General features: G+C 34.4%; 1 long non-coding RNA gene and 1 pseudogene across 1 annotated transcript in view; one reads left to right on the forward strand and one right to left on the reverse strand.

Moving 5' to 3' along the window:
- LOC138138755 (uncharacterized) overlaps nt 1-27,641 on the forward strand; it is a 104,383-nt gene that overhangs the window by 160 nt on the left and 76,582 nt on the right. The window contains exon 2 of the long non-coding RNA XR_011162101.1: nt 246-475. This is a non-coding gene — a long non-coding RNA (uncharacterized lncRNA). The remainder of the gene's footprint in view (nt 1-245; nt 476-27,641) is intronic.
- Nucleotides 2,393-7,278, reverse strand: LOC138138391 (uncharacterized; annotated as a pseudogene).

Genomic DNA, 27,641 nt, shown 5'->3' on the forward strand with positions numbered 1-27,641 from the left:
GGCACAATGGTTGGGTTTGAAAAGGTTGGAAAGCGGCGCGTGCCGTTTGCCGTACAATGCAAATATACCAAATGTACAATACAACCCTGCTTAAAATTTTACCTGCTAGTGGCAAACTAGGATTTATAAGCCCCTCAAGATCTTTAACTTAAAGTACTATAAAATTTTACGACCTACAACCAAATTGAAACTACTATACAGCACATTTGCATATTCTCGTCACTAACGTCAACGTCATTCGTAAGGGGTGTTATGTCAGGTTACGTTACGTTGCGTTGAGGACAACATCCCGTTGCGCAACATATCGCCTACGTCGCCTTATGGAGAGAATATCGTCTTTGAGCATCATATCGTCGTTATCGTCCTAATCGGACCTTCTGTCAAACCATCCCCAAAACAAGGAGCGCTCGTACGTCGCCGCGTATCGAAAAAACGTAAAGGACACCGTCGAGGATTCAACCCCATGCGTCTACAGGTAAGTCGCACTATCTAGTATAGTTTTCATTTCGTACGACGCGACATTAAGCGTGCAGGACACCTCGAATTTCCCGCTTCTCTAATTTTACTTTATTCTCGAAATTTCTCCAAATTTTCTAAATTTTTGTTTAGAATCGTATTTAATTGCGAACAATTGTAGATATCAAATCATTGGAGTAATCCAATTTAATTTTCATTTTCACTTTCAATTGTACAACATTTTGTAGGCTCGGAAAAGTCGCAAGCTTGTTAAAGTGTTCGACAAGAGCGACATCGTTCAGTTTGTCTAGCGATAAGAATAATTATTAAGTTAAAAGGTTGAATGTAAGGGAAAAGCTTTTCTTGGAAACCGAATAAGTACAATTTTTTAAATTTCATATGGACTAGTTTGACTACATCACATTTCATTAAAAGTTCATTTTCATTTTTATTTAAATTCAATTAGCTTCATTTTATGAACCAGTTCATATCTATCACCTCATTTAATCATTGCTTTTTAATTTGTTCAAATTGATATTAAAGAACATCATTTTTATTTCAAACGAAATAAGATCTTTCATTTTCCGACGCCACAGAATTAGAGCACTTGCCCCGGCAACTGGGCAAGAACACAACTGCTCCCGAATTAGTTGCCTGGCGCCCATTAACGAACCCACCCTAGTGCCCCGACAAAACCCTGAGAGCCCGGTGCAGTCCCTGTCCCATTTTGGGTCCCATGGTTAAACAGCTCTCTTTTAATCATCACGTTCTGATCTACCCATATTTTATATTTGACATGACCCGAGTTCGCCCATGTTTCGTCTAAATAATATATGTTTCTTGTTTGCTTTCGCAATTGTTTTATTTGACGTAAACATTTTCTTCTCCACATTATAATGTCATCTCTATCTAATAATATACTTTATTCGGAATCGTATTGTAATATGCACATTCCTAACCTTATACGAGGGCGGAAAGTTAACCATTCCTTTTTAACTTTACTTGCCTCTCTTGGTCAGTAATAGACCACTTTCCGCCCTGTTATAAGGTTTTTCCAGTGGCGTACTTACTGAAAGTCGAAAAACAGTAGAAATGAAACTGCATCAAATTAATTGTTTATTTGCTAAAAATGTAATGATTCCGAATAAAATAATAGAATGTGCTTCATTCATGTCTCGAGCACTAGTTCACCTCGGCTACGCCTTGGTAAACTATCTTAGCTCTCGACAGGAATGAAACACTTCCCAACTCGGTATGTAATCTACTATTTCCTACCTCTCTTGGTAAATCAGTTGATTATAAAAATTACGCTTTTAATTAATCAAAATCTCAATTTGCTCAATGTGATGTCGTTTTACCGAAATGACACCCTGCAGAATGGAGAGTGGGTTTATTCTATAAACGTTTGCAAGGAAGAATTTTTCGGAAAATTTCCAAATGACAACATGTAGAAACAAATTTAATTCCACATGTTAGAAGGATTGTGGATAGATTTGTGGCAACTTGAAGTATTGAAAAAGGTAAAAGTGTAGGAAGACCGCCAGTGAATGAAGAAATTGTTGAAAATTTACGCCAACGAATGGAACAAAACTAAAAAAAATCCCTCAGGAAATTATAACTTCAGACTGATGTAAAGTAGCGAGCACGGAATTTCGCACACATTGGACATTTCACTGACTTAATTTTATTAAAATGAGATACTGGCGGCAGTTTCGTGACAGTTTAGGTGAAACATCAGTCATGATCACATATATCATGCGTATCCCACCTCATTATTGATTATAATGACAATAAAGCTTAGACTAGATAGTTTTTTTTTAATGACGTACAAATTGGCGTGCGAAATTCCGTGCTCCCCACTGTACTACTCTCCACTTGTCAGAAAATTGTTTGAAAAAACCTGAACTTCTATCCTGTTAAAATTGAAACTCGCCAGTCACAACAAATACAATAGATATATTGGTCTTGTCTTTTATTACAATGTGCGACTGGAAATTAATAGATTGTTTTTCTGGCGTATCTCAGCAACGCAATGTTCAAATATTTCCACTCGGTATCTCGGATGCTGACTCCGGCCTTTTGTCCCAGTGGCGTCTGTTGTTTCGTGCGGTCTAGGCAGGGCTCGGATCGTAGGAACCCCAGAATGTTAACACGGCCCTTCCTGACATGAAGAGTGTCCTCACTCGACAGACGACAAAACGCCTTTATCTGGAACTTGCAAGAGAACTTTAGAATAGCACCTTGACACTTCGGAGAATAATTATCTCGGACGGTTGATGGACTAAATTGCCGTGCTGATTGTAGACCTAACCTAAGAGGACATTGACAGACGAGCTTGGCCAAGTCGTACGTTAATAAAGAGACAAAACAAAGTACATAATTGAGGGGAAATAAAAGACTTAACTACAACTTAAAGAATCCTAAACTAAATGAACTTAGGCTATATGGATAATGAAACATGAACATCTGAGCATCCCAGTGACTACCATCAACCAACACTATCCAGTGTACCCAAGGCAGGCAAGTCACATCAACCTATGGTCAAGTGCGAGCGAGTCCCAGGCAACAAAATCCATCGCTCTCTTCTCGACTTGAACCACGGTCTAGCTCACTCGTATCTTACCCAAGGCCACATATTGTCAACTGCAGCTACAACACTGTAACGTAGCCTTGACCTACCAGTCCCTGGGATGTCCTTTACCTCGTACCGATCGTTCCCCAAAACTTTGGCCACTCGGAACGGTCCTCGCCATTTTGGCAGTAACTTTTGGCTGGAGCCGGTTGCCGGGGTACTGCTTATGCGAATAAGCACGAGGTCACCTTCCTGATACAAACGGGGAGTAGATCGGGAATGATCGAAACGGTTCTTCTGGGACGCTTGATACCGTTCAGGGTGAGCGACCATACGAATTTCAGTTACATCCAAAGGGGTTCTATCTTCAGGTTCCAATAGGCCCCCTGAAACAACTCTAAACCCCATTAACGCCTCGCTAGGGGAAACTCCCACGGCTCTGTTCAAGGTTCCATTTAAGCCCAACTGTACATTAAGAATATTGTCATCCCAACAGTCATCATCTAAATCGGCACCCATAGTTGCGAGGGAATCAAGTACAGTCCGGTTATACCTCTCTACCTGGCCATTACCACGGGGCGTGGCAACAGCATTGAAATGAATTTTGGTTTGGATGTGGTCGCAAAACTCTCGGAACTCTTCGCTAGTGAATGATCTACCATGATCACAAATAATCTGGCGAGGGACTCCGAAGACCTTAATCATATCTTGCAAACACTTAATAGCTAACTTAGACTTAGTACTCTTGACTGGATAGAGTAGTATAAATTTGGTGAAAGCGTCTATAATGAGAAATAATTGGGTATTGCCTGCTTTTGTTTTTACGAAAGGACCCAGATGGTCGATATGCACCGTGTGGAACGGTACCGGAGTTTTAGGTATAGGATGAAGACTACCTGGTCGTTTCCCTCCGGGTAATTTAAAATATAGACAATTCAGACAGTTATTGATGTATTTTCGAACGAACAGGCGCATGCCCCTAAATCAATATTGACTCGACACCAGATCGCAAGTTTTATCAAATCCAAAGTGACCAGAATCGTCGTGGGACATTCGCAAAATTTGGAATCGGGCTGTTTTCGGGAGTACACACCTTAACCCTCGGTCAGTAATCTTGTATACCTTTCCATCTTTTAGTGCATTATTACTGAAAAGATTGCTATTGCCGTCGCGGTCACCAGACTCTAGCAATTGTTTTATGTGTTGAATGATGGAATCATCTGACTGCTGAATAGACAACAACCAATCGATTTCATCGATTACGGCTAGATGGACACCATGTTCGCTAATAGGTAGGTTCCGACTCAAGGCGTCGACATGCCGCATTTAGAGATTACTGCGATGAACAATCGTGAACCGATACTCACTTAGTTCGAGAACCCATCTGCCTATACGTGCATTCACCTCGCCTATAGAGAAAGCGTTTCTGACCGCGGCACAATCTGTGACAATCGTGAAGGACCTGCCCAAAAGGTATTGCCGAAACCGTCGTACCGAAGACACTATAGCCAAAAATTCTAGCTCGAAGGAATGGAATTTCCGTTCGTTCGCGGTGGTATGTTTACTGAAATATGAAATCACATTTTCCTTTTTGCCGTTAACCTGTATCAAAATTCCGGCTACACCCAAGCAACTAGTGTCAGTGTATAACCGTATCTCTAAATCAGGATTGAAAAGTGTCAGAACCAGGTCAGAAATTAAATGAGTTTTCAGGGCTTCGAATGAAGTGTTCTGGGCTTGACTCCATACCCATGGAGCTTCTTTCTGGAGAAGTGAAGTGAGGGGTCGTGATACCGCAGCGTAATCGTTGATGAACTTTCGGAAATAACCTGTCAAGCCAAGGAATTGGCGGACTCGATGAACGTCAGTCGGGACAGGGAAATCGCGCACTGCCTTTATTTTGTGAGAAGTTTGTCGAATTTCGGACCCACTAATTTCATACCCTAAATATTCAATGCTGGTTTGTAAAAATCAACACTTCGATAGTTTTAATGTTAATCCATTAGCTCTAAATATCTCGAGTACGCGTCGCAAAATAGACATAGTTTCATCGACACTCCGTGCCGGAATTACGATATCGTCTAAGTAGCATAACACCTTTGTAAATTTCAACTGCCCCAACACAGAATTGACCATTCTCATAAAGACTGCAGGAGCATTGGTCAGTCCAAAGGGCATCCGCAAAAACTCATAATGCCCATCCTGTGTAATAAAAGCAGTTAGCGGAACCGACTCCGCCATTGGGATATGATAATACCCTGAGAATAAGTCAAGCGTCGTAAAGTAATAAAATCCCGAAAGTCGTCTTAATTGTTCCTCGGAAGAGGAAGTGGGTATTTGTCCTTGACAGTTATCTTGTTAAGCGGCCCGTAGTCAATACATAGACGATATTCACCTGTTTTCTTTTTTACTAATAGGACACTGCTCGCACATGGCGAATTTGATTCGCGAATAATATTATTTTGTAATAATTCTTCGACAAGATCCCTGATCTGGGCGCGCTCGCAATCGGAATATTGTCGCGCTCGACGAGAGATTGGTTCAGCGTTTGTCAATTGTATAGTCATTTGGACCGTCGGATTAACACCTATTTGTGAAATATTGCTGGCCCTACAATCGGAATATTCGTTTAGAAGTCCTATCAACCCTTTAACGACTTTATCGTTGTCAATCCCCACATTTACAACAGCTTCTGCAATCGAATTTACATTCAAAGTGCTGAGTTGGGAAAACTTAAGAAGGTTCCCAGTCTTTGAGTAATTCACGTCGGGAAGTTCTGTGAAATTTTGACCCACTAAAATTTCAACTCCCATAACACATTTGTTAATTACATAAAATTCTATCTCTTTGTTTATTTCATCGATAACTATGTCAAGCAGCACCAAGCCAGTAGGAACGACTCGATGCCCACCCAAACTAGATAAGGTAACGCCCGTCTCCAATGAAACTGGTGTTGCTGACAACAGCTGTACCGTTGCTTCGCTAATCAACCAACATTCGCTTCCGAAATCCACAAAGCATTTCATTTGTCTCCTCTCAATAGGTATTGTTTTGAAAAACTCACTATTAGCGCTAGGACCTATGAAATTGACGTGTTTCGGTTCAATCGCCAACAAAGGGCGTTTAGCAGTTGATCGCTGGTCATTATTGTTGTTACTGGGGCAGAACCTACGAAAATGGCCCCCGCCACCACATTTAAAGCAAGTTGGCTGAAAAGACTTGGTACTGTCTTTAGCTTTGTCCGGTTTTTTTGGAAATCGTGCGGATGAGGACGAGGCTTTATATTTTTCCGCACCTGTTGCACTTTGAGTGTTTGTGTACGTTTTAGGTTTCGATCTGCCAAGTCTTTGTTCGTCAAGGACTCGAAAATGGGCGGCCAACACTTCAGGAGTATTAATGTTAGATGTTTCGATGGCGATTTTGATTCGCTCATTTTCGAGTCCACCCATAACGAGACTGACTTGATCGCCTTGGCTGATCGGGAGTTTCAATTTATGTATTAACGCTAATTTGGCAAAGTGATATTCGTAGTATGTGTCGTATTTATTTGCGGTACAGTCTATCATTGCTTTCATGCTTCCATGTAAATTTCGTTTCTTTTGGAAATGATTTAAAATCATTTCCCTCCACTGCTCCCAAGTGAATAAATGAGACGGTAAACCCCTATAGCAAACTTCAGCAGCGCCCCTTAATTTACTTAAGGCCAGGTGACTAGTCGTCTTACTGTCTCACCCGTAAATAATGGCATATTCATCCACTTCGTGTATCCAACTAGTTACATCAGTTTCAACGGGATTAAATTCGGCCACAATATTTTTAATAAGAGAGGTATGCATACTTACGCTACGACCTACATTGGTTTTTTGTAACTTACCTGCGACTTCCTGCATACCTCTTACAATTGCCTCGGAGATGCTAGCCACCGGTACGCTCGTGGTGGAAGTCCCGCATCGTGGAGTGTCCACCAGTACTTGCAGCTCACTGTCGGGTTGATAACCAGACCCCTGAAAGCCATCGTTCGTGGGGACTCCATCAACACCGTCGGGGTGCTGGGGAAGGTCTTGAGGAAGTTCATCACCATCCCTACGGCGACGATGCGGTGACCGGTGTCTTTCGTCACGTCGGCGTCGCGAGCTATGTTTTTCGTCGTGGTACCGGCGAAAATGCGATCTGCCGTTTGGCATTTTGGCTTTTTTTTTTGAACGAAGCACAAAACTATAGAGTATGGAGTTCAGAAAATCCACATGCATTTGGAGAAACCCGATTGCATCCTATAAAGGTTGGAGTATGGATTGCTACCTCACAAAGGAGTTTAATTGCTTTTATTGTAAAAATCGCCTATGGCTCGTGTTGGAATTTTTATCCTCTTGAATAATTGTCATCACTATACGCTCGTATTCTTAAGGTATTATTTGCTGTAATAAAAAAAATTTTGTTACACAGTCTAGGACTGGTTTACAAATCTATGAGGGGCATGATGACCAACTCAATAGACCGGGACCAATGGCTTAACGCGACTTCCGAATCACGAGACAGAATATAGCCTTTTTTTTTCATTTTTTTTTAAATTTCGCCCTGGGTCGGAATCGAACCCGCGACCCTCGCGACCTTCGCGTCCCTGAGCCGAAACGGACTCCCTTAGGCTATATTCTGCCTAAGCTTTTGAACAATATAACGTTTGCATAGTCGAATCTGAAAATCTAGGGTGCTATCTCCTAAAGGTGCAATTTTTCCGTTAAAAAGACAATACAAAAATCTAGTAGGCCTAACAAAAGATAATCACACAATATGGTCACTCCATAAAGATGAATCAACCAACAAAGCAGTGTTTAACAATTAAACATTTAATTATTTTAGCGTTCGACCAGTGCAATAATAAATACGGGGTGCCATTTGAAAAAAATGAGTTTTTGACATTTTTAATTCGTTATGTTTAAAAAATCGCAGTAGGCATATGCGACTAAGCAGATTGTTGAGTAAACACTCAGCAGATGCAGCAAACATTCAGAAATCAAACAGCGTCAATCATTTTAATTTATGTGCAACGATTTGGAAGGTACGAATTTTCGAAGGGACCCCTGCAATTCGAAATTCTGGTAAAAAAAGCGCCACTGATTAAAAACGATGGCAGATAACTAAAAACGACCTGTATAAATTTGATTCATAATTTAGCATAGAGTTCAAAAATAAAATCAAACTGGGTAGTTTCCATTTAAAAAAACATAACTTTAGTGTTTTTATAATATTGGGACACTCTGTATATATACCGCAATATTTTCCGAATATGCAGTAGAAGCGTAGCTATCATCTAGAAAAAAGAAAAAGTTGATATCTTTAATAACAAACAAGTTATGGAGCTTTTTTGCAACTCTGGGACATGCTGTATATGTCGCATGCAGAATTAGGCGTTTTTGCAAAACAGCTTCACTTTGAATAATAAACTTTCAATTATTCGAAATGACCTGCCGTTTTCAGTCATTTTGTAAAATGTACTTTTTCTAATTCAGTTACGAAAAGTAACCATTGTGATATGTCATTTTAGTTGTCAAACGTGCTTCATTTAATAACTAGGTAGTCAAAAAAGTTACATTATATTATCACTAGTGTTAAAAAGTGACATTAGTATTATTATCCCGGAAAATTATTAAAATAGCAGATTTAAACAGGATTTTAACTAGAATGTGTGCTTTTCGTAACTAAATTAGAAAAAATCTTCTATGACACTCGTAGCAAAATAGCTATTTTTTTGCACACGATATGTTGGACCACTCGTTGACACTCGTGGTCCAATTGTCATGTCTAGTGCAAAAAGGACGCTCATTTTGCAACTCGTTGCATAAATAGCTATTTGTAAATGACTAGGTATTTTGAATAGATCATTTTATCATGCGCAGTATGTACAAATTTCTAACCTAAATCAAACGCTGTGATCAAAAACTGAAAGTACTATTCCGGACACGGAATCTTGGCCACAACTGACATTTAAATGACAAATATGTGTGAACTGGCCTTTATTGAATATAACCCAACTTTTGACTCGATAATGCCATTTCTCTGCTTTTTTAATGTCACAAGAAAGACTTCAAAGTGATCTTTAATAATTGTCATTTATTAATGACACTAATGATTGGTTTACATCAGTTTTTTTTTAGAAATGTCTAAAAAATGTTGGCCAAGATTCCGTGTCCGGAATAGTACGCTGTTGGACAGATACAGTATGATTGTAACTATTCTGTATGACCAAATCGGTCGAGGCAAATATTTACTACGTATTCATTCCTCACCAAATATTGAAAATAGTCCAACTGGAGTTGAATAAAGAGCTTTAAGGCCAGTTTACAGAAGCGAAATTAAATTAATCGTAATCAAATCAGATTAACTGAACACATGACCAGATTGAACCAATCGAATTTTCGGATTCATGGCATAATGACGCATTAAAATTTAATTGGAATTAAATATTTAATTCTCTTTCTATAAACTGGCCCCAGGGCTAGAAGAATTTTAAAAATATCTAAAGTCGGGCCAACCAACAGATATAGTAATAAAACCGCCCTCTAGTGCCCGCGTATTTTAAACAGCAGCTTCCAATTGGCTTATTCAAAACGTGCGCATATTTTTGAGAGCCTGATCTACATCCCCAAAAATTACTTGACGGCATTTCATTAGTTTTAACCTCGCTTCGGCAGTTTGACTACATGTTCATGTTTGGAGAAGATGTGCACGTCAATGAATGCAACATTTTTCTCAGTCAATCAACGATATCACATTCTTATGGGGGCCACACACACAGAGGGAAGAGTCAAGACTTGAATGCACACGCCACGGGGTACAGTTAAAACTCCGTGTGTGTGGAGAAGAATGTGGCACGCGCATGCAAGTCAGTTGGAATCAAGACTGTCTTGATTTTTGGCGTGCACATTCAAACCCGCGCGGGGATAACTCACTGTGTGTGGCGACAAGCCTCTGCATGCTTCGTATTTTGTCTGATTTACGAAATATGCCTCGTGAATACAATACAGGGGCACGCCACTGTTATCAGACAAATTTCATTTTTGGTCACAATGAACGTTTGCTGCACAACTGACGGGGAAGCAGTAGTGTGTGTGTACTCACAGAGCCGGCCACACACACAGAGGGAAGAATGTGCAGTTAAAAGTGTACACGCTTGTGCTAAATTAAACCCGTACTCTCTGTGAGTACGTGCGTCTCGGCTTAAAAGACCTTTTCATGCACAAAAAACACTCTTCACGCATTTAATGTAAAAATAACTATTTCCTTTTTTTGTTCTGGGCAAATAGCTTATGTTGTTTTTGAACGTTTTTTGCTTTTTTGTTTTGTGCAGATATCCTACGTCCTTTTTTTTTTCGTTTTTTATAATAAATTTCTGCATACATGCATTTACTTATGGTCCGGCCAATGAACAGATATAGTAATAAAAAAAGGGGATGTCGCCTAGTTGCGTAGAACGATTTACGCCGAAGCCTGTTTCACAATGAAGCAATTTCTTTGTCATTTGTCATTAGGTTGGTCTACTTACAAAAAATTTCCAAGAAATTTTGTTGTTGTCTTTGTTATGGCTCGTGAACTAATTTTTCTGTTGGTCATTACTCATTATTTCATTAATGAGTGTCGTACGTTTTTCGCTGTAATTAGCTACTAGCAAATTGTCAGCGTAATGTTTATGCTATTGGTCGATTTGAAAATTTCCTCGTTACGATTGGCCGACAGGACTGTTTAAAAAATATCCCAAGTGCATTGATTATTTCCGGAAATTTTTTCGAATGCATTTCCAAAACGTATTAATTAGCCCGAGTGGAACATGAAGGCTAATTATGTTTTGGAAATATGCATGAGAATAAAATTTCCGGATATTAATCAATGCACGAGGGCATATTCGGTAAGAAAATCGCAACGACACGGATCTTAAATTATAAATTTCTGACAAAAAAAATCAAGTTGTATAACAGAATTATCCTTGACAACAGAAAAAAAATTGAGATTTTTAATAAATAAATTATTTTGATTGGCTGAAAAAATTTCCGCTTATTAATTTCATGTTGGGTTTAGCTAGGTGCAAAAAATTTCCAGGAAATCTGTATATTTTTGTAGAAACCACACCGAATTCTGTTTTTCTATTGGCTATTTTTAAGTGTCGTGCGATTTTCAGGTATAATTGCCCTAGTGATTGAGAAATTCCCGATAATTTTGTGGTGGTGATCACGAGTGTTGGAAGGAATTTAACACCAGACACGAGTGGGTCTTTAACAAAATTATCTGGAATTTCTCAATCACGAGCGCAATTCGATATGAGTATTCACCGAATGATCGCTGCAACTTAAATTTAGGCCAAATTTAAATTATAATCAATTCATATTTAATTAATATTATTAATAACAGTGTGTTTTCTTCAAATAAATGCTATAAAATCTCTGATTTAACTGACATGTAAAAAAATTGTTACAAAATTATCCATAATTTGTTGCCGTGAAAAATTATCGCGTAATTTCAATTTGATTGGTCCAATTTTAAAGGAAAATTTCTATTCATACTTTCATTTTGTTAGTATCGTATTTTTACATTTATGAAACTTTTTTTTTTGGTTCAAAAGATTAAACTGTCTATGTAATTGCAGTAGATCGACATACTACTCGTAGTTGCCTTTCGCCAGTAACACCTCAAAACATCAACCCAATCTGGAATAAAATTAGGAATCAATGTCCAAAGTAAATAATTTTAAAATAATTAATTGTGAAAATAGTAACGTGCGATCGAATAAAAAAAAATCGAGTTACCTGGATTGGGCGCACTCGAATTCCCGTCTGACTTATTTCTTGTCATAAAGTAATGCAAGAATTCCCCTCAGGTAATTATCAACTGATATAATCCATAACTCGAGTTCCCGTCAAGGCTAAAAGAGCGCTTCAATCCCTTACTTAGCTACCTCTAGCCGTTGCCAGGTACCATTGTTGTTTACCATTACGTGGACCAAAAAAAAATTTTTTTTTAATTTTCAAAAGTTACAAATACCCTGTGATCAACAATGATATACTTAGATAAGGGGCGGCTGTGACTTTGACAGTGTCAGATTTTTCGTATCTGTGCTAAGTCAGCTAATAAACATCAAACAACTGTCACTATTAACCAAATTTTAACGCAAAAATGGTTTTTACTTCAGAACATAGAAGATTCATCATTGAATCTTACTTTCGTAACAGTGCTTTCAATAACCAAGATTTTTTTCTGACGGGAATTCGAGTCTAGAATTTGTGGTGCATTTTTGCCTTGACGGGAATTCGTGTGCAGGATTAAAAGACCTATGTCCAAGCCCAGGTATAAAATATTATGCTGACGGGAACTCCTGTGCACCGCCTGGATTATGCTATTCTGATGCTGTGATTGGTTCAAACCACCATTTTCGCCTACTCTGATTTTTTTTTATTCGTTCGTACGGTAGGTATATTATGTTATGAGGAGCAAAAATGGAGTTTTATGTGCTGCGGCTGGTAGTTTGGCTCGTTTTGCAAAGCGTTACTATGACTATGACTAGTATAAACAACGCTGTGAACAAAATGCGAAATAATTATCCGTCTGTCAACCCGTTTTAATTTGGATAGATTTTGTAAGTACGTTTTGCAATAATGTACAAGGTTCTTGATTAAACCTTATTTATTCACTTCAGCTTTCAATATCTCACATTCAGACACGAATTTGTTACCATTTGAGGCAGGAATTTCAAATGATTTAGCTAGTTTACTTCACAGCCGCTCATCAGCGGAGATAATAACTTCACGGACGCTCCTCAACGGAGATACTAACTTCATGGACGCTGGTCAGCTCATTATACTAAGGACAACCTAACATTTTATCTGCCCCGCCCATTACATTTTCTTAGTTACCAATCAAATAGGTTAAGACGATCTGATTTACACAGAAAAAAAATTCTGACATTCGAATTGTCTTGATGACATTTTATTTTTTAAAACGTAAAACAATAATTGTGCACTTGACAACAAAATTCTAACCTTAACTTTTTTACGTGACAAAGGTGATAAAAAATTATACAGATTGAATTTGGCTTTGATTCTCATTGGTCAATTTATGTGGACGGAGCAGATAAATGGTGTTATTCTCTAAGCAAAAGTTGCCCACTGTAACTCGACAACCCTATAAGCTACAGTCTCTAACACAAAATGGTATTCTCTAAGCGAAATTGTCTCTGTAACATACATTCTATAGCTTACAGTCGCTGTAAATTTATGGTGGGATAAATCGTCACCATAAGCACTGTAAAGCCTCTGTAAGTCGTAATAAATGTCAGTACATGTAATCTTTCTTAATAAATTGGTGCTATTCTCTAAGTAAAAGTTGCCTACTGTAACTTTATAACCCTATAAGCTACAGTCTGTAATACAAAATGGTATTCTCCAAGAGAAATTGTCTCTGTAACATATTGTAGTTTCAATTTGCTTGTAGGTCGTAAAATTTTATGGTACTTTAAGTTAAAAATCTTGCGGGGCTTATAAATCCTAGTTTACCACTAGCAAGTAATATTTTAAGCAGAGTTGTATTGTACATTTGGTATATTTGCATTGTACGGCAAACGGCACGCGCCGCTTCCCAAACTTTTCACACCCAACCATTGTGCCCATAATACCCAATAAAATTTTACGACCTACAACCAAATTGAAACTACAGTACATTCTCTAGCTTACAGTCGCTGTAAATTTATGGTGAGATAAATCGTCATCATAAGCACTGTAAAGCCTCTGTAAGTCATAATAAATGTCAGTACATGTAATCTTGACGTTTGCTTTCTTGTTAATTCTGCCTAGTTCTACCGATTATACCGACTCAGTATCACAAAAATAAACATGAACAACGCCCATTCTTTTGGCGATAAAACGGAGCCAGTACCAATTGCGTTTAATTTCTTGGACAAGTTATCCCAAGACTTCAGTTCGCATTATCTCGAAGGACCAGATTTGTTGCGATATCGTTTTGCGCTTCTAAAATGAGTAAAGACTTGTTTGCAGGATGCTTTCTCGTTTATTTCTCGATTACAAGTGCCGTAGAGTATAGTCTATAACCAACTAGGGGTTTGAGTTGGGGCCAACAGTGGTAGGGCTAACGGCCTGAACAACTTCTAAAGGTAATTTAGGGAAATGTTTGGATTTAAATCGTCAAAACGAAAAATATCATCCGTTTCCACTACATAATTTCAAATATTCTTCGTAGTTACTGCTCGGAAGTTGTATTTTGGCACCTTTTTCGTTTGCATTGTTCACTCGGGCAAATCTTACTCCACTAATTTTCAAATGTATTAAATACATAGCTCTGTAAGGCAAATGCTTACAGAGGTATTTAGAGAATACGAATTTTATGTAATATCTCTGTAAGGACGTTTCTTACATTGCTCTGTTAGCTACATACTGTAACTTTTTACATTATGCAGTGAAATTTTAGAGAATAGCACTAAAAAACTTATAACGGCAATACTATAGATCCCATGACAATGAAGTGACACTTTAGCATTATCAATGCAGCAGCATAATGTCATAATTTACGGACGTTTGAAGAAAAAAAAATTATTCAGCTTTGAATCATATCCGGTTAATTTTCTTACTGAAACTCTTCTCAAATTTTAAATGAATAAATATTAGTTTATACTTGTTTAGTTAATTTAATTCGATAGTTGATAAATGCGTAGCGTGAAATAGAATTAAAATAAAAATTTCAAGTAAAAATTGTCGCGGTTGCGGTTTCATTATTTCAAGAGCAAATAAATCATTATCCTTTATATTGTATTGTATGGCATTGAGATTTGTGAACGTTTCCTTTAATGCGGGAAACTTATATGTAAGAAGACTAACAGATTACCGCATGTTTGTCCATGATTCAATATATTTGCAATCAGTAGTATTATTATTAGTAATATAAGTAATTCCTTCTTGTGTCTTTTGCAGTTATATATATATACTCGTACATATACATAATATGAACATGTATATTTATATCGTATTATTGATGACCTGACTTATAAAATTATATACACTTAGTAAATCAAGGCTAATAAAAAAAAGTCAATGCCAAACGTTTAATTAATAGTTTTTTAATTGGACGGAACAGAATATGCAATGAAATATATAATTTTACTGGTACATAACATTATAATTTAATTAATTGTTAATTCTAAAGATTTAATCAGATGATTAAAACATGGGTATTATACATTTGGCATAATATATCTTCAAAATAGGTTTTCATTAATCAATGAAGTATATGACAATGACCTACTATAATGTTAATCTAGCCTCCTTGAATTAGAGAAAAGTTAAAAATATAAAATACTTTTAATAGAATTCTTTTTACAAGAATAATACATAATTAGATAGGTAGTGAATGACTCACTAATAACGGTAATGTATCTACAGCAATATTTATTACACAGTGAGGGGCAAAAGTAACGCAACAATTCGGTAAATCATAGAACAAAAATAGGTCGATTTTTAATTTCAATATCGTGTTTACTGACATAACATTTTTTTATACAGGGTGTTTCTTGTCAAAGTAATGACATCATCATCTATTTTTTTAAATAGCAACCTATATTTATTCGTCATCATTTTGATAGTTTTTTAACTGTCACCATGACATTATACAAATTTTAATCCCTTACATTTAAAAAAAACTTGAGAAAAAAATTGTTGAAAATTAAAAAAAGATTATTATTATTTTCATTATTAATGATTAATTTACTAACTAGTTAGAACCGAAAGGCATTACTGTTAGATCAGTATCATTTGAAGGTTTTCAACAATAACACTGCTCAACAAAATAGTACTTTTTAATTTTTTCCTTTGAAACTTTTATCGTTTTTGTTTCATTTTAGCTCGCTGATAACGAAGATGAGATTAGTTTTTACGCAACAGCTCTAGTTTTTTAAATGCCCTGGCTGAGGCGGTAGGCGGAATTTTTTAATACTTTGTAGCGTACAATTAATTTTGCTAAATTCTTTCGATATGGCTACGACACGGAGATGTTGTTTAAACAATCCAAATGGTTTTTGTTAAATTTGTGGCGAATATAGGTACTTACATAAAATATAGAAAATTTATCTCGAACTTCGTTAGTTCGTTAAGACTGCGTACATATGTTAACTGCTTTGGAATAAAATTGAGCAATGCAGACAAGCCATAGGTACGCCATATTGTGTGCCAAAATTGTGTTGTGTGTCTGCGCCAATGGTCAAGTGAAAAAAGATGTGCTCTCAAATTCGGAATAGGTACTGTAACGGTCCGAATAGGTTCGATAAATTAAGAATTTTAATTTTTAAAATAATTTTAACGAAATGTCTTAAATACCGTTAGTCGAGTCAATAAAGCCGAAAAATCGCCGAAACTTCTTAATCCTCAGAAACAGCTCCGATTTTGATGATTTTTTTTTTAAATGTGTGTATTTATATATTATTTGAAATCAGAAACATTTTGGTTGGGGCACGTAAATATTTATATTGTTTAAACAATAATTTGCTATTTATGGAAAAAATTTCGTTTTCCACGATATTTATTTCAAAGATTTTTTTATATGGAAACTGAAGTATAAAAAGTAGTTGTTAAGTTAAAATTTCTAGTAGAAAAAACAATTTTTACACCAAAAAACTTAATAAAAATGCAACATAAAACCAAATGCAGAGAACATTTTTTACCCATTCGTGTCTTTCTGAACAGCTTAAACAATGACATAGTTGAATCAAACAGTGTAGTTGTTTTTAAAAATAAATTACAAAAATATCCTCTGGAAATTCATAGCCATAAGTTGGTCATCACGCCCCTCATAGATTTGTAAACCAGTCCTAGACTGTGTAACAACATTTTCAACATTATTATTATTATTATTAGGATGTCCAGAAAGTTCGGAGCGTTTTTTAGAAAAACAGATAAAAATAAATAAATATCTATTACTTAAAAAATTAAACAACAATTACACTAAATATTATCCGTTATTATCAATGACTTCCAACCATCTTTGTCCCAAAAGCTCAATTCCACCACGATAGAAGATGCGCTCTTTCGTCCCAATGTGTTCTCTAAATCTAGAATTTTTAAATTTTTAAAAAGAGATTGCGGTACTATTCCCGTTGCTGAAATTACATATTATTAATTGGAGGAATAATAATAATAATTATTTTTATTATTAATTGGAGGAATAGAGGCATTACCCTCTTTTATTCCCAGAAATTAACTTAGCAAGCTTTAGGGTAGGATTTCCAACAGATGTATTTCACTGTTTGCTCCGTTCGAGTCGCGGCCGGGCCGCCTATAAGCACTACTTAATTGTAATTATGGCTATGAATTTCCAGAGGATATTTTTGTAATTTATTTTTAAAAACAACTACACTGTTTGATTCAACTATGTCATTGTTTAAGCTGTTCAGAAAGACACGAATGGGTAAAAAATGTTCTCTGAATTTGGTTTAATGTTGCATTTTTATTATGTTTTTTGTTGTAAAAATTGTTTTTCTACTAGAAATTTTAACTTAACAACTACTCTTTATACTTCAGTTTCCATATAAAAAAAATCTTTGAAATAAATATCGTGGAAAACGAATTTTTTTCCATAAATAGCAAATTATTGTTCAGACAATATAAATATTTACGTGCCCCAAACAAAATGTTTCTGATTTCAAATAATATATAAATAGACACATTAAAAAAAAAATCATCAAAATCAGAGCTGTTTCTGAGGATTAAGAAGTAAAAACCTTCATTGACTCGACTACGTTCATTTGCGACGGAAATGCTGGTCAGTTGTAAATTTTATTAATGCCTTTGTCGGCAAGAGTGGTAGCAAATTCCTCAAGTGAAATCTGCCAACCTATCTTTGAAAATGAAGGTACGCGTCCGGTCTAAACACAACACAAAGATAACAGTTTTCATGGGAAAAGAAACATTGCAAAATTTACTCGTTCGACAATTTGGGGAGTCCAGTTAAAATCAGGGGATATTTGAATTAATGAATTTGATGTTAGCAGGTTTCAAATTGAGAGAACCACAAAATTAATGTTCATTAAGTTAATTCACTTTTTTTAGTATTCTTAAATTTATGTATGTCATATTTGTAATTAAAGGGCGAGAATTGCAAATTAGAAACACAGCGCTTGATCATATAAAATAACTAGAATCGTTTGCACTTGTAGTTATAAAAGTAACCAAGCAAAGTAGAAAAGGATTCGGTAGAAAACACAGACAACAGGTTAATGGTAAAGCCAGGTAGTTCTAGAAACTAAATGTGTGAGTGAGAGAGAGCGAATAGAGATTATTAATTAATTAGAACAGTTTGGGGAAGGTGGGACACCCACATGATGGCAGATTACTGCTAGAGTCTACAAAGAGATCTAACTCAAGCCATACATTCAAGAAAATCTGCTACAAGGATGTTTGTTTTTTCTGAATGATTATTTTAAGAAAATATGTATTTTTTGTTCGACACTCTTAGAATTTGCGAATTTTGTCCTGTGTAAACAGATTTTGATAAATGTTACAACTTGTCAAAACGAAACGTCAAGCTTTAAGGGGCCCATCGAACAAAAAAAACGTTGCATTCAACTCGTTCATGTGTAAATCGGGCCTTTTTGGCACTCGTGGGCCTTTAAAACGCTCGTTTTACTCGTGGCCCACACGTGTCAAAAAAACCCAATTTACACACAAACTCATCAAATAAACTACACACCCCACAACAATTATCGCATAACATATGTGTATACATGTAAAATTTGAACTTTGACTTAATTTTTTTTCTGTGTTATCCTTCCGAGAATGAAATTGTATAAAATCCATATTGCACATACCAACATAAGGAGTTACAGTCATTGATTAATGATTAATTCGCTCTAAAGTATTGTGGTAAACGAGATGGTTCTACAATGTCTTGCATACAGCCAACAAAAATTAACACAAGCAGTGCAAACATCAATTATTATTCCAATATAGGGTTGAAATCTTCTTAAAGATTAAATTTAGTCTATTTATACGAAATGTTTGCGACCATTTGCTATATATTCTTAAGAAACAAAGTGATGCGATAATTGTTGTGCGGTGTGTACTATTTATTGCTTCCAATTTGTCATTTAGTTGAAATAAAAAAGTAGAGCTGTTAGAAGAAAACTAATATTATTTTCGTAATTAGCATCTTAGATGTAGCGTAGCCGTCGTAAGAGATAGCCGTGCTGAGAAAAAGGCAATGCCGAAACGCTCGCCTCTAGCGGTCCGGCACTCGGGACTTCGGCAAACGTACTTACATAAATGTCGAAAACGTGTGAGGCTGTAATTATTGCAAATTACTACTCGTAAAATTAACATTTTATTTAGCTCAAAAAATTCAAATTCAGCAAGGGAATTTGGGAAGAACCCCCACTTTGTCAATTAATTACATTTTTAATACAAAAACCGTAAGTACTCCTACATTTATTTGCTGTACAAAACGATTTAGCCAGGTTTTTAAGCAATGTTACGAGATAAATTGGTAACAAACTCGAGTAAATCAATCGTAAAATGCCAGACAAAATTTTACCACGAATGGTATTCGGAGGACTATTTCATGAATAAAACTATTTTCAAATTAAATGAAATAACTGTCAAAATATTTAAAACTAGCTGACCAGACAGACTTTGTCTTGTCCAAATTTCAATACCTAAATTTGTTTGTGACCGTTTTGTGAATTTGTGAAAAGTTATTGGAAATATGTAAACAACGTAAAAATAAGGAATTTTACATAGGAGATGGATTCTGTCGGCAGTATTCTACATTGCTGAAATGCTGGAAATGTGTGATGTGTCTGGAATGTGATCGAGCTGGAACCATGCGGTTTTGTTCCAGAATTTAAGTCAGAATTTAATTAAGTCAGAATTTCATGTCCAAACATATGATTTATTTTCTTCCATTAAATTTAATATTACAATGAATCTCAAGCAGTTTTATTGGGTGATTCAAAATGATTGTGAATAAGAATTGCAACTATGTACGAAAATTTATGTGGCAACTGTGTGAATGGGATAAAGTTGACATTTGTATGACATTTCATAAGCGTGCATTTGATTTTTTTAATTCCATTACACATTGATTTGACAACTTTCAAAATTGCGCGACTATGAACTGTCAAAGTAATGTCAACTCTATCCTACCCACACAGTTGCCACATACATTTTCGTACATAGTTGTCAGATTTATCCACAATTATTTTGAATCACCCAATATTTACATTTCGATTTCGATTGCAAGATCGATGTTCAAGTAAACAATTCGATTGGTTTGATTCCCAATTTCACAATCAGCTGTCAAATGACATTTGTGCATAAACCAACTACTACATTTCTTGGATAGATCGCGAAACAACACAAAAAATAAAAGCAAATGTAATTTTATTTTAATTTACTGGATTGCGTTTTTCCAGAGTTTTCTTCAAATCTTCCAGATTTTTTTTCAGTTGAAAAAAAAAACATCAAGCAAATATGTAGCTCCTATTGTCAGTTATGATGATCGAGAGTGCATACAAAAGTTATAATTTTTGAAATTTGTCCGAATTTTCCGACTTTCCTTTGTAATTGTCAGGAATTTTTTTTCCGAAAACTTATCCAAAACCCTAACAAACAAAACCAAAAAAGAATTACGCATAGCCATCGTTCGAATCCTGAGTTATAGTCTTGAGTTCATACAAAAAAGCACTTTCAGTTTTCCCCGAATTATTTTAATTTAGTTTTTCCAGATTTTTCTCCAAATCGTTCAGATTTTTTTTTCTATTGATAACATTCAATTGAGTTATTTCCATCCCGGGGCAAATCGAACAAAAAAAAAAAATAAATTAATCAAATATGTCGTTCCTATCGTCAGTTATGATCGAGAATCCATACAAAAATTATAATTTTTGCAGTTTGCCAGAATTTTTCGAATTTTCTTTGTAATTGTCCGACTATAACGAACAAAACAAAAAAAAAAAAACAATTATGCATATCCAACACAAAAAAGCACTTTCAGTTTTTCCGGAATTTTCCAATTTTCCTGGCAACTTTTCCGATTTTTTTTTCTTTTTAAAACACCCCTGAAGTAAAGCGAACAAAATAAAAAAATAAATATTCAAATCGGTCAAGCCGTTTTTGAGTTTTAGCGAGACTAACGAACGGCGATTCATTTTTATATACAGGGTCTCCCAGAACTGGCGGACCAAAATAACACGGTGAAATCATTATCTTCTGGCAATAATAGGAAAAATATTTTAAAAATCCATCCTCATTGGATTTTAAAATAAGAACGTTTTTAATTGACCAATCGCGTGTAGATATAAAATTACCTTAAAAAATTATATTGGTAACTATCCAAACAAATTTGATTGTTGCAAACACATTATAATTGAATATTATGTCATAATAAATTATTTCTGACAATTCTGACAAGTCATTAAAAACGCGTAATGTTTACCGCTTCAGAATATTTTGATATGCTTGTCTTATATGGACAGTGTGATGAGAGTGCCACAGTTGCTCCTCAGGAGTACGCAGTTCGTTTTCCCAATAGGGAACATCCTAGCAGAAATACTATAACCTGAAAAATACTATAACCTAAAAACGTCCGTCATTGCACAAACAATGCTGATACCCAACAAGGCACATGCATCATTTGAAATGTATCCATAGTTACAAATAAAGCAGGAAAACTAATTAATAGGTAACTTAACATCAACAACAGCATTGGTCAGTTTAAATTGCTTCTTTCCTAATCACTATTTAAGATATATATATATAGATTATATCCCAAGTGGAAAATTTTTTGCTAATGAACGAAAACATCCATAAATGAGGTCAGAAGACCAATTATTATTATCAAATAAGAGCACGAGACGAAGTCGAGGGCTTTTATTTGATACTAATTGGTCTTCTGACCAAATAATTTATGGCTCTAAATATCTACATCTAAGTACAATTTGTCGCAACTGATCTGTAATTATAGAAATAATTATAGATCAGTTGCAATACAAAATTTTAATAAAATCAAACAATTAGAAAATTTTGTTCTCTTCCCATTTCTTGAGCATTTAAACTAGGCAAAAATGAATAGGGAATTTCTCCTTTTTTGAATTTTTTATAAATACCCTTTAAAATTTGTAATAAAATGTGTTAAAAATATATTAATATAAGCTCTTTTTATTTCATTATTAATATAAACAATTAAATATAATGTTTCAAGTACTTGTAACATTTTAAATTTATCTTGTGTTTAAGAATACGTGGGAGGTTTGGGGCAATTATTTTGCTTTCCAAGAAAAATTGTGGAATTCCCTATTCATTTTTGCCTAGTTTATTAATAAAGTTGATTAATAAATCTAAGCCTCGATTTAAAATAAAGTTGACTCAAGTTGCAAAAAACCACTTGTCATTTACAACAGCATTTTTTTCATATTTTTGAACCAAATAAAGGCACAAAGGAACCAGAAAATCATGGTTTGGGTTGCATACATACCGGGTGTAGAATTAGTTTAGGAGACATAGGATTTTACATGTAAAAATAAAGAGTTTCAGTTATTGGCTCCCCTATTAATTTTACGGCAAAATAGTTAGAATGAAAGTTGGAGAGAATTAAAATTATTGCCTAATTTCGGTCTTACTTTTTTTCTAACATCTTGTGGTACTGGAAGAAAGGCAAGAAAGAAGTTGACACAAAAACAGTAAAAAGTACTACTAAGCATGAAATTGTATTTTTTTCTTTAAATGTTATTAAGGAGGATCTTTTTTAAGCAACTTCCAAGCAACATTTGCTTCAGGTTTCCCAGACCAATCAATTCCTGCCACAGAAACAATTGGAAGAATTGTAGAGAAGTTTGAGCATTTAATGGAAGATACCTTCTCATTCATCCTGTAGTCCTGTATGACTTCATTTGAAGGGCAAATTAAAAGACAATTAAATAATAGAGAAACCATCCGACAAATACATAGTATTTTAAAACTCAAATTTCATGGCTAGTGCTACTTTTTTTTGGGTTAACCCCTTTCTTGCTTTTCTTTCAGTACCACAAGATGTTAGGAAAAAACAAAGAGTGGAATTAGACAGTATTTTTAATTCTCTCTAACTTTCATTTTAACTATTTTGGCATAAAATTATTAGGGGAGCCAATAATTGAAACTCTTTATTTTTACATGTAAAATCCTATGTCTCGTAAACCAATTCTACACCCGGTATAAGTACAGCTTTACAGTAATTTCAAATGACTAATGCCATAAAAGTGCTGTTGCAAATACAAAGTGGTTTTTTGCAACTTGAGTCAACTTTAGTTACTGTTGATTCTGAATAATTATTATTATCGGTTGAATTTTTGTATCGTGCTAATAAATTTAGTAACTATGACAACCTAGAAAGTTTAAGATCGAAATGCAGAATCCACTTTAATTAATTTGGAGTTAGTTCTTCTTTTTTGATGCATATTTCTACTTGCAAAATTTGGCTTACATTATATCGATGTGTCAATTGTAAAATTAGTATTACTAAAATTTAATGTAAAAAAATAAATACCTACCATTATCGGTTATTTTAAATTCTCACCCAGACATATTAATTGAAATTTTTTTCGTGAATTCATTAAAATTAATAATAATGTCTCAATTTAGAAAATTAGTCACATTATCTATTTATCTTTGACAAACGGGATTTCATCTAGACTGAGGGTTCATTTCTTTCTTTCGGTTTTGGTTAAATACGAGGCTAAATTGGGGAATATACTGGGGATGGTCTTTAAAAAAAGGTGGTCTGTTTAAATGCAGTTTTTTAGTGCTTCCATCAGGTTGCAAGTGTTTAGCATACCTAATAATATCAGTAGAATGAAAGTGTAATTGACAGACAACACTTGAAGATGAGGGTGTAAAATCATCCCGCGGAATCGCTTTCAACCATGCTTGTTTACGTTCTTCATTTTTAGGAAATTTAAATATATTCATACCACGATTATCCTCTGTTGTCTTCAATACCGAATCATAGTTGCTGTTACAACCAGGCACACAACAACGGCTAGGCATGTTTTTGAGGTTATTCCGGCGAACCCCGACAAAAAAACACAACAACTCTTTCCACACACATGAAAGCCTTTTATAATTAAATATTCATCAAAAAATGGCGGTTATGAACAAGAAAATGAAAACTAACACACATACCACATTACCACGCCATGCATACTGCTGACTCCGACGGTCTTCAAGCGGTGTTGCCAATTCTACTTCAGCACGGCTGTCTCTTACGACGGCTACGGATGTAGGTTGTTGTGATCGAATTGGACGTTTTGTGTTGAACGTCTTTATTCGAGAGAAAAAATAACTGTTACTTTTGTTGAGCACTTTATTCGTCTCTTACTGGTTTCGTTTTTAGTTATTCTCTCAAAGTCTATTTACAAAATTTTAATTTTTATACAGGATGTCCCAAAATTGGCGTACAAACTACTTACTACCTTATCAAGGATGTTTAAATGTACTTACATGAAAAAAATATGGAAAAAATGTTTCCGACAAAAAATCAATTATTTTTATTATAGCGTATCCCACCTCCACCCGGCGGCACGGCAATTTTGCCGGAGTACATACACTATTACGGATAATACTATCAAGTAATAGTGCAGTGCTTATCAACATAATTACCGGCGTCTCGCCTCCACATTTTGACTTTTTTGTGTTTTATGTTCTGTGTCAATGTTAAGGAATTTCCTCACGATGTGACATGAGTATAATAATATACCTTTTTGAATTTCAACCACCAATGTGTTCTCTAAGTCCAAAATTTTTAAATTTTTAAAAAGAGATTGCGGTACTATTCCTGTTGCTGAAATTATAAATGGTAAAATCGAAATTTTTTCTAAACACCAAAGATTTCTCATAGCAACGGATAGTTCTAAATATTTATTAATTTTTGTATTATATGTTTGTGTTATATTGTGTGAATTTGGAACAGCTATATCTAAAAGATATGCTTGCTTTTGTTGTTTATTTAAAATAATAATGTCTGGTCTGTTATGCTGAATGTGAATGTCAGTTAAAACTGTGCGATCAAAATATAATTTGTAATTGTCATTTTCTAAACAACTTTCTGGTTTATAAATGTAATGTGGTTGTGTATCCTTTAATAAATTGAATTTAACAGCTAAATTCATGTGTATAATTTTTGCGAATATATCATGACGTTTTTTATATTCGCTTTGAGCCAAAACGGTGCAAGAAGAAATGATGTGTTCAATGGTTTCCCCTTCAGTTCCGCAAATCCTACATTTATCGATGATCGATTGTAAACCGCATATGCGTTTTTTATAATTTCTTGTATTTATAACACGATCTTGTATTGCAAATATAAAACCCTCAGTCTCAGGATGAATATTTGATTTTTTAAGCCATGCATGAGAAGCTTGAATATTAATTTCTGGCTGTTCTAGCTCTTTAAAATATCGCCCATGTAAAGACATTTACATTTTACATTTGCTATAGTGTCAGGTATATTTGGCTCAACAATATCTGAAATTACATTATCACTTAAATTTAAAGGTGTGTAACCTTTATCCGCTGAAACCAAAGCATTAAAAAAAGTGTTATCACGAGCTCTATTGAGAAAATAATTTTTTAGTGAAGCAATTTGATTGTGTTGTAGAATTTCTAGATTTGAAAAACCCCTACCACCATTTTCGCGTGGTAAATTAAATCTTTCAATAGCAGATTTGGGGTGATGTTTACAACATTTTGTAAAGAGAACTCTAGTTTGAATATTTATATTCTGTAAATTAGTTTTGGACCATTTTATAACACCAAAAGAATAGGTCAACAATGGAACAGCATATGTATTAACTGCCTTAATTAAATTATTACCGTTTAATTTTGATTTTAAAATAGATTTAATTCTTAAATAAAATTGTTTTTCTAAATTTTCTTTTATAATTGAATGTTGAATATGATTTGATTGATTAATACCTAAATATTTATAAAATTCTCCTTTATTTAAATTTTTAATGATTTCTCCTTCTTTAGTTATATAATATATTCTAAATTTTCGTAATGACCACGACATATTGATTGCGTTTTACACTTATCAATACCAAAACTCATGCCAATATCATTTGAGAAATTTTCAGTTATTGTTAGTAAAGATAAAATGTGATTCTTTTTAGATGCATAAAGTTTTATGTCATCCATATAAAGAAGGTGATTTAATTTGGATAGTGTGGTATTATTAACTCTAATATTGAAACCATATCCAGTGCTATTTAATAGATTTGTCAAAGGATTGATGGCCAGACAAAACCATAAAGGACTTAAAGAATCTCCTTGATAAATTCCCCGTTTAATTTGAATAGGCTCGGATTTTAATTTAGTATTGTTTATTGATAAATTTAAAGTAGTTTTCCAAAATGTCATAACATGGGATAAAAAGTTAATCAAATCCAAATTAATTTTATAAATTTTAAGAATTTTAATTAACCATGAATGTGGTACTGAATCATAGGCTTTTTTGTAGTCTATGAATGCGGTACAAATATTTCTATTATTTTTTCTAGCTTGTTCCATTATTACCGTATCTATTATGAGTTGTTCTTTACAACCAAAACACTCCTTAACACAACCTTTTTGTTCTTCATTAAGTATATTTAATTTTTGACAATGGTCGTAAATTATTACTTTAATGCAAGATGTCATAATTTTATAAATTGTAGGCAGACATGTGATTGGCCTATATTTTGATGGATTTTTAGTATCGGAATCTTTTGGTTTCAGATATGTTATACCATGGACCAAAAACTCTGGAAATGTGTTAGGTTCCCTAATAAATCCGTTAAAGTGATCAAGTAAGCATTTATGAATACAAGTAAATTTTTTTAACCAAAAGTTATGAATTTGGTCATCTCCAGGGGATTTCCAATTATGTGAACTATTAATATTTTTAACTAAAATTTCAAGGCTAATTTGAATATGATGTGGATTATTACTATCTGGTATCTCATTTTCTAAATTAGGAATCCATTCTGCCTGATTATTAAATTGAACTTCATTTGACCATATGTTTGACCAGAATTCTTTAATTTCATTTATATTTGGTAGACCATTATTATTTTGAGTTTTATTATCTGCTAAATTTTTGTAAAACAACTTCTCATTATTTCTAAATAGTTTATTTTCAAATTTCCGTTGTTTATTATTTTTATATCTTTTTAATCGTTTAGAATAAATATTCAATTTTTGTAATAAAGTGTCTTTAATTTCTATTAATGTTTCATTATATTCGTTATATTTTAACAATGTATTCTGTTTTTATTTAAAATCGATTTAATACAGTTATTTAGATGATTAGAATTTATACCCTTTAAATATTGAGTTATTCTACCTAAATCTCGTCTGATATTGTTAATGCGTTTATTTAGTCTTCGTTCCCATTTTGGTAATTCTTTAGCTTTTATATTATTTGTCTGGTCAATTTCGTTTGAACCATTTAATCTGATAATTGTTAAAGCTCCACTATATATGATACTGTGTAATTTTCTAAAACTTGTGTTATTTACAAATTTACGTAAAATGAATTGATTTAAAATTTCAATCATTGCAAA

Source organism: Tenebrio molitor, chromosome 1 (assembly GCF_963966145.1).
Source record: "Tenebrio molitor chromosome 1, icTenMoli1.1, whole genome shotgun sequence".
Lineage (NCBI taxonomy): Eukaryota > Metazoa > Arthropoda > Insecta > Coleoptera > Tenebrionidae > Tenebrio > Tenebrio molitor.